This window comes from Dermacentor variabilis, chromosome 9, assembly GCF_050947875.1.
Source record: "Dermacentor variabilis isolate Ectoservices chromosome 9, ASM5094787v1, whole genome shotgun sequence".
NCBI lineage: Eukaryota > Metazoa > Arthropoda > Arachnida > Ixodida > Ixodidae > Dermacentor > Dermacentor variabilis.
The window spans coordinates 127,625,938-127,637,748 of record NC_134576.1 but is presented as its reverse complement, the minus strand read 5'-3'; the positions used below and the strand labels follow the sequence as shown (position 1 = coordinate 127,637,748).

General features: G+C 47.4%; 2 non-coding genes across 2 annotated transcripts; both read right to left on the bottom strand.

Moving 5' to 3' along the window:
- Window positions 1-1,873: 1,873 nt before the first annotated feature.
- TRNAA-AGC (transfer RNA alanine (anticodon AGC)) lies at window positions 1,874-1,946 on the bottom strand. Its single transcript has one exon. It is a non-coding gene; the product is annotated as a tRNA-Ala (tRNA).
- Window positions 1,947-4,388: 2,442 nt separating this feature from the next.
- TRNAA-AGC (transfer RNA alanine (anticodon AGC)) lies at window positions 4,389-4,461 on the bottom strand. Its single transcript has one exon. It is a non-coding gene; the product is annotated as a tRNA-Ala (tRNA).
- Window positions 4,462-11,811: the final 7,350 nt, after the last annotated feature.

The following is an 11,811-nucleotide window of genomic DNA, read 5'->3' as shown; positions in this document are numbered from 1 at the left end:
TGCACGTTAAAGAACCCCAGGTGGTCGAAATTTCCGGAGTCCCCCACTACGGCGTGCCTCATGATCAGAAAGTGGTTTTGGCACGTAAAACCCCACAATTAATTAACTCATACACTCACTCATACACTCACTCATACACTCACTCATACACTCTCCCACTCCACCGAGGGTGTCCCACTAATTCCAGAACTGGTGTACCTAATAAACCATCTTCCTAGTCTTTCTGGTCTGTTTACCGTTGCCACTACAAGCTTTGTTTCTTTGTCTCTCTTGCTATCACATCTCATAACGAAGACTACACGCCACGGTAGTTAGCCCTCCTGGAACTTTTGTTAGCATGGTCCCTTGAAACGTTTCTGGGTAATGTCGCAAAATGGACCATGCTCTCTTTCTACTTGTCCCGCAACAAGTAAAGATCCTATTATATATATATATATATATATATATATATATATATATGTATATATATATGTATGTATGTATATATATATGTATGTATGTATATATATATGTATATATATATATGTATATATATATGTATGTATGTATATATATATATATATATATATATATATATATATATATATATATATATATATATATATATATATATATATATATATATATATATATATATATATATATATATATATATATATATATATATATACGGCAAAATGCAGGATACTCTGCCAAGATGTGTGCATATTACCGTGTATCACTATGTACTCTTGAAAGCATACACGTCAACATGTCAGTAGAGCTAAAACAAAGCATCCGTTAAGAGTGCACAGTACATTAGTCATCGAGCGGCCGCAGAAGTGGTGCAGCCTGACGTTCATCTGTTCTTCGCGTTTGCAAACAGACCTCCCATCTTTCGTAGCCTTGTTTATCGATGGGCGTAATGAAGTATACCACAATGTTTATTTACAAAGAGTTGCTGCTATACTTTGTCACAAGCCTGCATGCGCTACTACACGCATGTTTTAACAGGTCAGCGAAGAAAGAGTCCGCCGATTGATGTCACAAAAACAAAATGACGTCAAGGAAGCTTCTAAAACAGTGTTCTTACCGTGACAAGGTGACACTACGCCCATCGCTCTACAATACTGTGGTCAAACATGAAGTTGCATTTACCATTCTAGTCACCTCAATGGCTGGCCTCTGGTTATACCATCAACGTAGCGCGAATACAGCTGTCATTCATTACGACACCAAACAGGGAAGCTCGCACTACTCGAATTGTCTGAATCTAGTATATTTCACCGCGGAATTTATGCAAAAAAATATTATTGTTAATAATTAGCGTTGTTGGGTAAGCTGGGTCCAAGCTTGTACAATAAAAACGAGAACAAGATTTAAGACCTTCCTGTGTCTTTCATCGGCTCCGATGATTTTGTGCTAGTTTAAATGTTTCAAAAACTATTCTGAAGTTCCCATGAGCTGATGCAACAATTAGAGGTATAAATATATTATGGCCAGGCGGTCTGCCCCTTGGACTAGCACCCAACAGCACCTGATAGGCGATCGAAACGACAAACAAACGACACAAAATGAGACAAGCGGGATGTTCGAGGTATCCTTAAACGAGGTTACGGATCACACGTGTGTTAGCTGGCAAGTAATTCTTAATGGCTCAACGCAATGTGCTTAAAAAAAAAAAATGTAGTTTGCGGGCTAAGCTTAGCGAAAGCACAAAGCATCACTTTGGTCGAGCTACTAGGCAATCTCGCTTTAATAAAGTTACCTACATTACATCAGAAAGCTCTAAACCTATTCTCTAGTATGTGTAATGGGCAAGAATTTATTAGTTACTGAAATGGTCGCGTGAAGAAAAAAGAGACCGTGCAGTGTTTGAGAAAAAAAAAAAGTTTGGAGGTGCTGGGTATCGATCCCAGTACCTCTCGCATGCTAAGCGAGCGCTCTACCATCTGAGCTACACCCCCGACGAAAGATCTCTTCCTTTCGAAAGGCATTTCAATCGTGAAATGAGATCGAACGGGTGAAAGGATCCCTTGTGCTCTCTCCCTCTCTCTCTCTCTCACACACACAATCCAGTTCTAAGATTACGGAAAGGAGCGGATGACTGCTCGGCGTAAGCGGGCGGCAAACAGGTACGCGATATCGAAAAGACGAGGGGGTTGTGCGGTATAGTCCCATTCCAGTGCCGTCTTTATCCTACTGCTGCAGACAGTCAAGTCGATTCGAACTACGCACGCCTTAAACACGACTATAGTGACGTCTCGCGCTTGGCTAATCGGTTAACTGCCACAAAATCTCTTAACAATAGGAGTGCCCTAGAAGTGAAATTTCCGAGTCGATTGCCGACCTTTGGGTGTCGACCAGCGATTATCGAATCGATCGAATGGCGAATGTTTTTCTCATTTCCAAAGAAATCGAAGTATGACATTTGCGTGCAGTATGTTTGATTAAAGAAACAGCGTATTTCCATTGTTTGATACTAGCACGATAGTGATGCATAACCAGGAAAAGTTCATTTTTAGAGCTTTTTCTTCTGTTCGGTCACGGACGTGACCGGATGAGGGATGGCTAGGCAGGCGGGTGTGTTCGTATGTTGTTTTACGCTAAGTATCCTGGTATACACCGACGTTTCGGAAGGGGCGGTGTGTGTGCGTGAGTGGTTGGGGGGGTGGGGGGGTGTCACGTGCCCTGTGTGCTCCCTCCTTGGCTACGGCACTGCACGCATGCAACGCACTTCACGGCTGGGCGTCCAGTCAATCGAGGCACCTGTAATTGACAAACATCTTTCAGACATCTGGTGCACCGTTTACAACGACAGCGACGAAACGAGGGAGCAGCAACGTCACCAAATGCACGTGGAGCGACTGCCCTGCAATGCTGCCGAATCGAGCGGAAAGTCCGCACCACCGCCAGTCTTCCTCTCCCGAGGCTCCAACAAATTATCACTCCGTATTATATGCGGCGAATTCGAAATAGCGAGTTCTTGAATGGCATATAAATCGAATAGCAACGACTTTTTCGATTATTTTCGATCACATTCGATTACAACGACGATTTCGATTGTAACATTCGCACGCTCCTTACCTATCTGCTAACGATCCCTGTCGGAACTCGTCGATGTCTTTCTGAGCAGTTGTGACCCGCCGCGGTCGCTCGCTGGCTATGTCTGGGTGCGAGGTCGCGGGCTCGAATCCCCGCTGCGATGGCCTCATTTTGACGGGGCCTGAACGAGGAATCACTCGCGTACTTAAGTAAACATAAGTGCATTTTTAAGAATATCGGATGGTCAAAAAATATATTAATCTCTTCTCGACATACCCCGAATGTGGGCTTACCAGTTCAAAAGTAGGGGTTAAAGCTCATCACAGAGCAATCAGAAAACAATCCTGATTTTGACGAGTTACTTGCAGTCATTCAGAAAAATAAACATGTCAGCGTTGTTGTCATCTCTATCTCAGAAAACAACGATCTCTTAGTGCTTCCATCGAGGATGAACACTCAAAGAAACAAGTGCGGCTGCATAAATTCAGGTGCATAACTTGAAGTCGCCGTCTCTGCAATACTGGCTGCGTTACATAATGCCACAGTATCCCAGACGATTGAACGGTCAAGGCCGAGTTTCTTAAGCACAGAAACACGCGAATATAAAGGCATGTTTTTGTGCTAGATGACCGTTTCGGTTTTCTTCAAACGAGTCTACAAACCTCACCCGAGGTCGGAAATGGTGCGAGCGTCATTTTGGATGTTCTTACATCACATGCAAGTATTTTTAACCAAAATTTTAAGTGCATTTCGTCAGGACGAAAAGATTCTCGCTATAGAACGTTAATCATGAGCCCCCACTACGGCTTGCTTTATGACCGAATGTTGCACTGGAAGGAGAATTAATCATCATTACTTAATCATCATTAAATAATCAGGTCACATATCCAGTTGCCTAAGTCAGCCACATCTGTCGCCAAACGTATCTGTCATCATTGTTTAAAAATAATACAAAGAAAACGTGTGCTTTCCTTTATGCAGAAAAAAGGAAGCGTCTCAGTGGAGGTGTAGGGTATCAATCCCAGTACCTCTCGCATGCTAAGCGAGCACTCTACTGTCCGAGCTACAACGCCGGACGACTAGCCGTTGGAACGCAATGCAAATAATTTACAGCATGCCTTTGACAGTTTCGTATGAAGGAAAAAAAAAATGTGCATGTCTTATCTACAAGGGCTGCAGATTCACTCGGGCGTAATTGCAGTTTAGTGATTTCTGCCGTTTTTTTTTTCTTTTTGCAGAAATCACACCTGTTGCTATTCACAAAAACGAAGAAAAGGAAGCACACATATTCTTTGCAGCAGGAGACCATATCGCAAATGGGCTTTCATCACTGAGCCGTGTCATAATGAAAAAAAAAAAAAAAGTGGAGGTGCTGGGTATCGATCCCAGTACCTCTCGCATGCTAAGCGAGCGCTCTACCATCTGAGCTACACCCCCGGACGAGAAACAAGGGGCACTCGAATCGCCTTTCAAACGGCAAAAGAGATCGAACGGGCGAGTGAAACAACGCGTCTTTCTTCGTCGTCCTCGTCGGAAAGACACGGACGCCAACCAACGCCCGCTCGCACGCCGCGTCTTCAAGGACGTCCGGCTGGATGAGGAGCAGTGGTGCTCGCTTACACACTGCTCCAATACAGACACTGCTACACCACACTGCTCTAATACTGTATATTAGGTTACAGAAACGACAACATGGGTATGAGGCGCTCGCCGTAGCGGGAGACTCCAGATTGTTGCGACCACCTGGGGGTTCCTCAACGTTCACCTTAATCTAAGAACACTAGCGTTATCGCGTTTCGTCCCCGTCGAAACGCGGCCGCGTGTACTTATCGCACTGATGGTGTATTTGGCAAACTGTCACGAAGGGGTTTTACGAAGCTGTGTTATTAGGGAGTTTCTGGAAGGTTCTGTGCACCCCAAGCTTGGGGGAACCCAATACGTCAAAGAACGAAAGCAGGGCATTGGGGCTTTGGGTACACGAAGACGCCCTTGTGTGCTGTTTCCAAAACTCCCTATTTTGTGTATTTCCCCCTTTTTGTTTTCGCATTCTTCTGCCTTCCTTCATTTAGGTCATTTATCGCCCTTGCAGAGTAGCATCCAATGCACCTGCGTCCATAAACCCCGCTGTTATTTAAATAAAGTGATCTTTCTCCAATAAGTATGCGTATATTCCCTCTTTGCTTAGCCGATAAACAAACCCCAAGCGATATTAGCAATGGTAATCAGAGCGAGAGACACGAACGAATTTCCCGCGACGATTTAGCGGTAAGTGCGAGAGGAATGGGTGAGCGTTACGTCGCATCTCAGTGAGGTCACGAATCCGTGATTTAAAGCGAGTTCACCACGTGGCGAAATGTTGTTCAGGAGCTCACTCGACATATGTCCTACCTCTTCGAGGAGCAAAGTGCGATTGACGGTGGTCCAGAGCGGACCAACGTCGCTATGTATATCCACCACGTAACCGGCTTCCCCCACTTCACAGGCGTACACTTTTTCCCCACTTTGACACTCCTAACGTTAACGCATTAAAAAAAAAGAATGCACTGCCACAGTGGAGGTGCTGGGTATCGATCCCAGTACCTCTTGCATGCTAAGCGAGCGCTCTACCATCTGAGTTACAACCCCTTTTTTATTTTTTTTTATTTATTACCGACATGGCAACATACAAAACAAGACATTTTAACAATACACAACAGTCGCGACAATATCTCTGCCATTGGTTGGCGGTCACAGGGCTAAAAACGCTTGAAATTCGCTAGCTCAGTCATCACACTGAGCTATGTTGGTTTTTCTTTTTGCAAATTATACATTTACTTAATATGACAAATGCTTTCAATGAAGTATTCTTTAACAGGCCGGGCGTTTATTTCCGCATGTCTCACGGCCATTCTAGTTTTCCATAAACTATGTAAGGACACCAGCATGAACATGTCATAGGGTACTTTGTCTTCATTTAGAGTAGGCAAGAAACGAATCCCACATGGTGTAGTCGGCAAGTCCTTCTTTAGCGTTCTCTGTAAGATGTCCCAATGGAACACAGCATCCCAGCAGTCAAGAAAGATGTGTTCTACTGTTTCGGGTTCCCTCACGGAGCAACCAGCGCAGTCTTACTCATTTTGAGACACATCTCCGCTTTCCTTCGCCTCAGCTCCTTTCTTCGTCGACCCCGATCGAATCCGGTTTCGCGGTCATTTGAGGTTGCGCAACCGAGAGAGCCGCACATCCTGGACGACTCCTTCCAGCGTCAACCTCCTCCTCCTGCTTCTTACGATACTGCGCGACAACCACGTGATAACATTCGTTGCCACCCGCCGCGGTGGCGTTCCGTTGTTGATCTCGAGGACGCGGGCTCGACTCCCGGCCGTGGCGGCCGCATATCCATGGAGTCGAAATGCACAAACGCTCGAGCACTTATATTTAGGCGCACCAAGGGGTCAAAGTTATTGCGGAATCCCCCTCGCCGAATAATACATCGTTTCCAATGCACGGGTAACTCGACGAGGAAAAAAAAATATTCACTTCAAGTTGAAGTTACTACGGCTTCTCAATGATTGCGTGAAATCAGAAATGGGCGCCACAAGGCTTACCTTCAGGGTGAGCTTCGTGTGACTCAACGAATAAATATTTGGCTATTATAAAACATCAACCAGATTATACATTGGATTAATCACGTCTTGTACTGCTCTTAATGCAACTCGTTATTGACACGTGTTCGTTAGTTGTACAAAGTTCAATGTATGTGCAATGTGTTCTCAGCTTTAGTACACTTTTCGTGCTGACGTAAAACGCTTTGTGCTCAAATGTTACTGGATTACCTTTACGATAAAGTGGAATCGAGGTGCGCACAAACCATTGTGTAACCTCTTTCCTGCTTGGTACCGTTTTATAGTACTGCTATGTTGTGATGAACCAATGAATGGATATAAAATTAACGCAGAGGGGCACACAAATTGAGAGCCATATTCGAATACTATGCCAGCAACAAGGCAGCGAGAACATTTTTACTAATGCCATTTAAAGCACACAAACAAATTGGCAGTCGGCCCGAAGGGTTGAAGCATTGACAGTAACAGCAAGCTCTAGAGCGGCGCTTGAACACCTCCGTGTGGGTTTTAGGTATACGCTGTAAACTAATTTACTACCTTTCAAGTGCAAATGGGTGTAAATCTGTCTATAACTCACTCTTCCACCCCAAAAAGAGTGTAAGGGTGTCATATTTAGGCGTAGTTACGCCATTATCCACACCTAAGGATGTAAATTAGTTTACGGTGCCACGGGGCGCGGCATTTCGGAAGGACGCCGCACGTAAGGCAACCCTTGTTGTGCAGAAGGAACAGCACCCTCGCAGCTACCAGGCGTCTCAGAACGCTGAAGTAGTTTTGGAGCGCCGCCGACGGCGGTGCCTGGTGTGGCGCCTCGATGGTGCACGAGATGAGACACCGACTGGAAGCCGTGGGCGTTAGTCAGTGCCCAGTGATAACGCTAGCTTGACGTCTACTGCCTGTCCTCCTCAGAGCGCGCGCATAAACACACCGGCACAGCAAGAACGTTAATGCGCACAAAGGCTCATGCCAGTGTAACAGAAGGCCAGAACGCTGCTCTGACTCCCCCACTGATCGAGGCGGTTGAGCGCAGCGTTGACAGCGCGTCGAGTCTAAATTTCTTTCGTCGTTTTATTAATGCAAAAGCATTGTATGGTCCCATGAGCCAGAAAAACCTGCGTTGTCCGCAACGAGTGGCAGGAAAGATCATCAGTGTGGATTAAGGTAGCTTAAGGCAGATTAAGATGGAATAAGGTTGGTACAGATTAGAGTAAGACAGATTAAGGTGGGATTCAGCTAAATCAAGGTAGAGTTTTAGATATATGTCTTACCAATGAAGTGATAACGCTGAGAAGTCATCAAGCTTTCGCATTCAAATCACCTAAGGATACTTAAGTGACTGTCGATTTTGTGACAGCAATTATACCGATGCTCGAGGCGCATGATCTGTGTGCATATGTATGCATCTCATACTTGTTATCTGACGTATTAGAAGTCAAGTTTTTTTTTCCATCTTGGGCTGTACATTGAGTGCAACTGCAATTTTCATATAATATGCACCTCCCTGTATACGTTATTGTGCGCGCAAATGCTGTATGAACTGAACGGGTGCAGGGGCCCAGTCAGGCTGTTTCAACCTTTAGTCTCTGTCTCCGCAGGAAACGCCCTGAAATAAAATTATTTTGATTTTGATTTGATTTGATTAGCGCCGTCGGTGCCCTGCTATCGACGACGTATGCGTGACCCGCGCGTCGAGGTTTAGAATGCACCTTAGAGACGAAAAAAAAATGCGTTTAGCGCCAAAAGTGGCAAATCCAAGTAGACGCACCCGTCCCGCTCCTCCGCTCAACGGCTTCGACGGTTCTTGGCCAGCGTTCCATAGCTTCCACTGGTAGCGCGAGCATATGCGCGCGCACATCGGCGTTCCTGTTTGAGCAGCTGTTTGCATACCAAACCCGAGGTAGAACCTCAAGCTAAATTTGTGTAATCTTTTTCTCTTTGGACGCTCATCAACGCCGACGGTTTTCCTCGTCGGTCTCATCCCGTGAACCGTTCGATATACTTGAAGAGCGCTTTAAAAAGGCGATGTGTGCAAGACCACAGCGTGACAAGGAACGAAACAATCCGGGCACTTTATAGTCCTGCTACTTTTTTTGTCCTCGCCTCGTCTTCTTGTTTCGTTTTTGTTGTTCCTCAGTTAGATGACGCAGCCCACTCTGAAGGAGGATCGGCCTCGAACGCTCTATCGTTGCCATACCGATTCTTCGCATTGTCCAATCGACCTGGCTTGCGCGTGCGTCAAAGAATTACGCGGGGGAAGACCCATTCATCGAGAGCTCGCGTGACGTAATTCTTCTTCTTTTTCTGCTCCTCCACATTGGTTTGCGCGAGCAACCCTTCTGCTGAAGACGTGATGTCGACGCTGTCACAGCGATTAACGCGATTTTGTTAACGAATGCTCGCGAAAAGTGTCATGTTTCGGTGAAAAAAGAAATAAACGTGCATATATACTAGTCAATTTGTAGGTGGAGCTTCAAGCTTGGCTTTATTTTTTCCTCCGAACGATGAGCTGCTATACTTTTTTAGCCCGTCTGCGCGTGAAGAACACACCTACGCGTGCCACGAACATCACCATCATCAGACTTTCTCGTTCGGCCACGTTCTCCATACCCGCCGAAACGACTCCGCAAGCTGAACGCGACCGCTGCAGTGGACGGAGGCCTGACACGCCACCTGTGCTACTAGCCCCACGTGCTTGGCGCGAACCTCTCTCTTCTGAAAGCGTCGACGCCTGACGCCGTTCCTACGCACGTCTTCAAGGCACCGCACATATAGCTTCGGTAGGCAGAGTATGCCAATGAGGGGCCAGAAAACCCGCGGTCGCGCTTCTGCTGGCACCTGCAGGAGTCCGAGAGGCACTCCGCCGTACTTCACGGAACGGCAACGCGGCGGATCTCAACCCAGCCTCGGGGACGCCGGCGAAGCTCCTCCGCCGGTGCCAGAAACCAGCAGAGAGCTCTCCGTCTCGGAGCTCTTTCGCCGCCTACCCAGCCACTTCGTGTCCAAGCCCGGCGTTACGACGCACGTCATCGATGGGTTCGTCATCCAGGAGTCGCCCGAGCCTTTCACGACCACCGCCGAGACGACCAGCGCCGTGGGCGTGCAGCACAACTGTCACGTGAGTTCGGACGCACCGCCGTCGCCGTCACATCCGGCTCCTGTAACGACGCCGGACCCGAGTCCGTCTCGAGCTCGCCCCGCGAAGTCGACCCCCTGCGGTAGGCAGGGTCGGAAAGCGGCGGACACGTTTCTCGTCCAGACTGCGCAGCCGCCGGTCACGACCCGCACACCTGCCGCCACGTCGACCGCGCACTCGACACCCGAACGGACTCCGACGTCATCAGCGAGCGAGAAGACAGTAGTACTGGTGCCGATGACACAGAGCGCAGCTCACGTGACCGCCGCCAAGTCCAAGGGCACAAGTGCGTCGCCATCTAAGCCTCGCCGAGAGACGGCTTCGCAGGTGTTCAGTGCACCGCTGCAGCAACCTGCACCTCCTCCCCCGCGGAGTATGAACACCCCGGAAGTGTGGACGGTAGAGGACGTGGTCGAGTTCATCGCGGAACAACCGGGGTGCGAGCGCTACGCCGAGAAGTTCCGCTACCAGGAGATCGACGGCGAAGCGCTGTTCCTGCTGAAGGAGCACCACCTCATGACGGCGATGAACATGAAGCTGGGGCCAGCGCTGAAGGTGTGCGCCATTATAAGTTCGCTGAGGGCTGCGCCCTGAACTGAACTCGTGCTTGTTCATGGCAACATCCGTTGTGTTCGCGTGGTGTTCGTTGTAGCGCCAGCAGTGCTTTTCCCACAGGTCTCACTCTGGACTGGCGTCACTGCAACGAGTGACATGTTGTGCAGAGCGTTGCCGAAAGCAAGAGCGACTCTTCTCTTTCTCTTTCTCTTTCTCTCTGCCATTTTTTTTTATTCATGGTTGTCCAACAAGAACCTAGAATGTTATTCTTGTTAAATGAAAGGGTTTGTACATTTTCCCCCGTTGTTTTCGTGATCTCCTGACTGCCTGTTTTAATTGTCACCGCCGGCGGTTCCTACGTGGTACTCAGTACTTTTCGCACGTTGCAGATTCAGGTAAATGTAGTAATGGTAGCGCCGTAAGAATAGCGAATGGTCAAGGTTGTGCATGCGGCACCTGAGGTCAATATGTAGGCGAGGACAACCTGAAGAAAGAATCTTGTGCGCTGGCAGTTATCAACTCAAAGAGCAAAAATAAAGTGAGGCAAGAACCAAATTAAGTCGAGCAGCGTCTGAATCGTTATGAGCAGTGCCGACATTCTACACCGGCAAAATATAATTTTGTTAGAAATGTCTTCGACGGTTAAATCGGCAATGCAGGTATAAATATTCCTCGTTCGTTCACTTTCCCAGTTTTGCGCGGCAGGGTTATGCAGTTATCTGATTGGCAGTGATGTAAGTACTTTCCAGCGCCACAACAGCGCATAATGTGTGGCATACAGGCTTTCTCGGGGTACATTCAACATGACTCGGCACCAATTTAAATTAAAGGACAACTAACGTGCACATTTCTCCGTTTTAAATTTTTAACTTAAATGAAAGCGCTCGATTTCGAAACCTTGAACAAGTAGCAGCAAGCCTCACAGCGGCGTTAACCTTTTCAACGTCGTTTTCTTCTTTCTTTTTCTTTGGAGGTGACGCACCCCCAGCATCGGGTTTTCTCTCGGATATTATAAAACGAACAGAACGGTTTCTTTTTGGTTGTGTAAATATGCAAAATTGGCGCGGACAATGTCAAATACTCTCCTGGTATGACACTCGCATTCTTATCTGACAAAAGGAATATCGAAAGGAACATGGCGGTACAGAAATGCGGAAACGTACCGGTACATCAGTGACACTGGAAGCGTCTAAAGCTTTTGTACGACCACTTTCAATCTCGCCTTCCAGAAGCGTGTGGAGTAGGTCTCTGTGACGCTACGACGCACAAGGGGGTCACGTGGGAGCAGAACAACCTGACGCTTTGGCACTCGCTTTGGCACTCGCCCCGGCTCGCTCGGTTGTCCGGTATCACGCTACTGGCTGCGCCGTTTAATGTAATGGCATATCAGACGACAGTGCTAGCAGGAGGGAGTGCCGGAACGCCGCCATGTCTTGCTCCCACGTGACCACCTTCTGCGTCGTGACGTCACGACACGTAGAACTCCTGACAAAC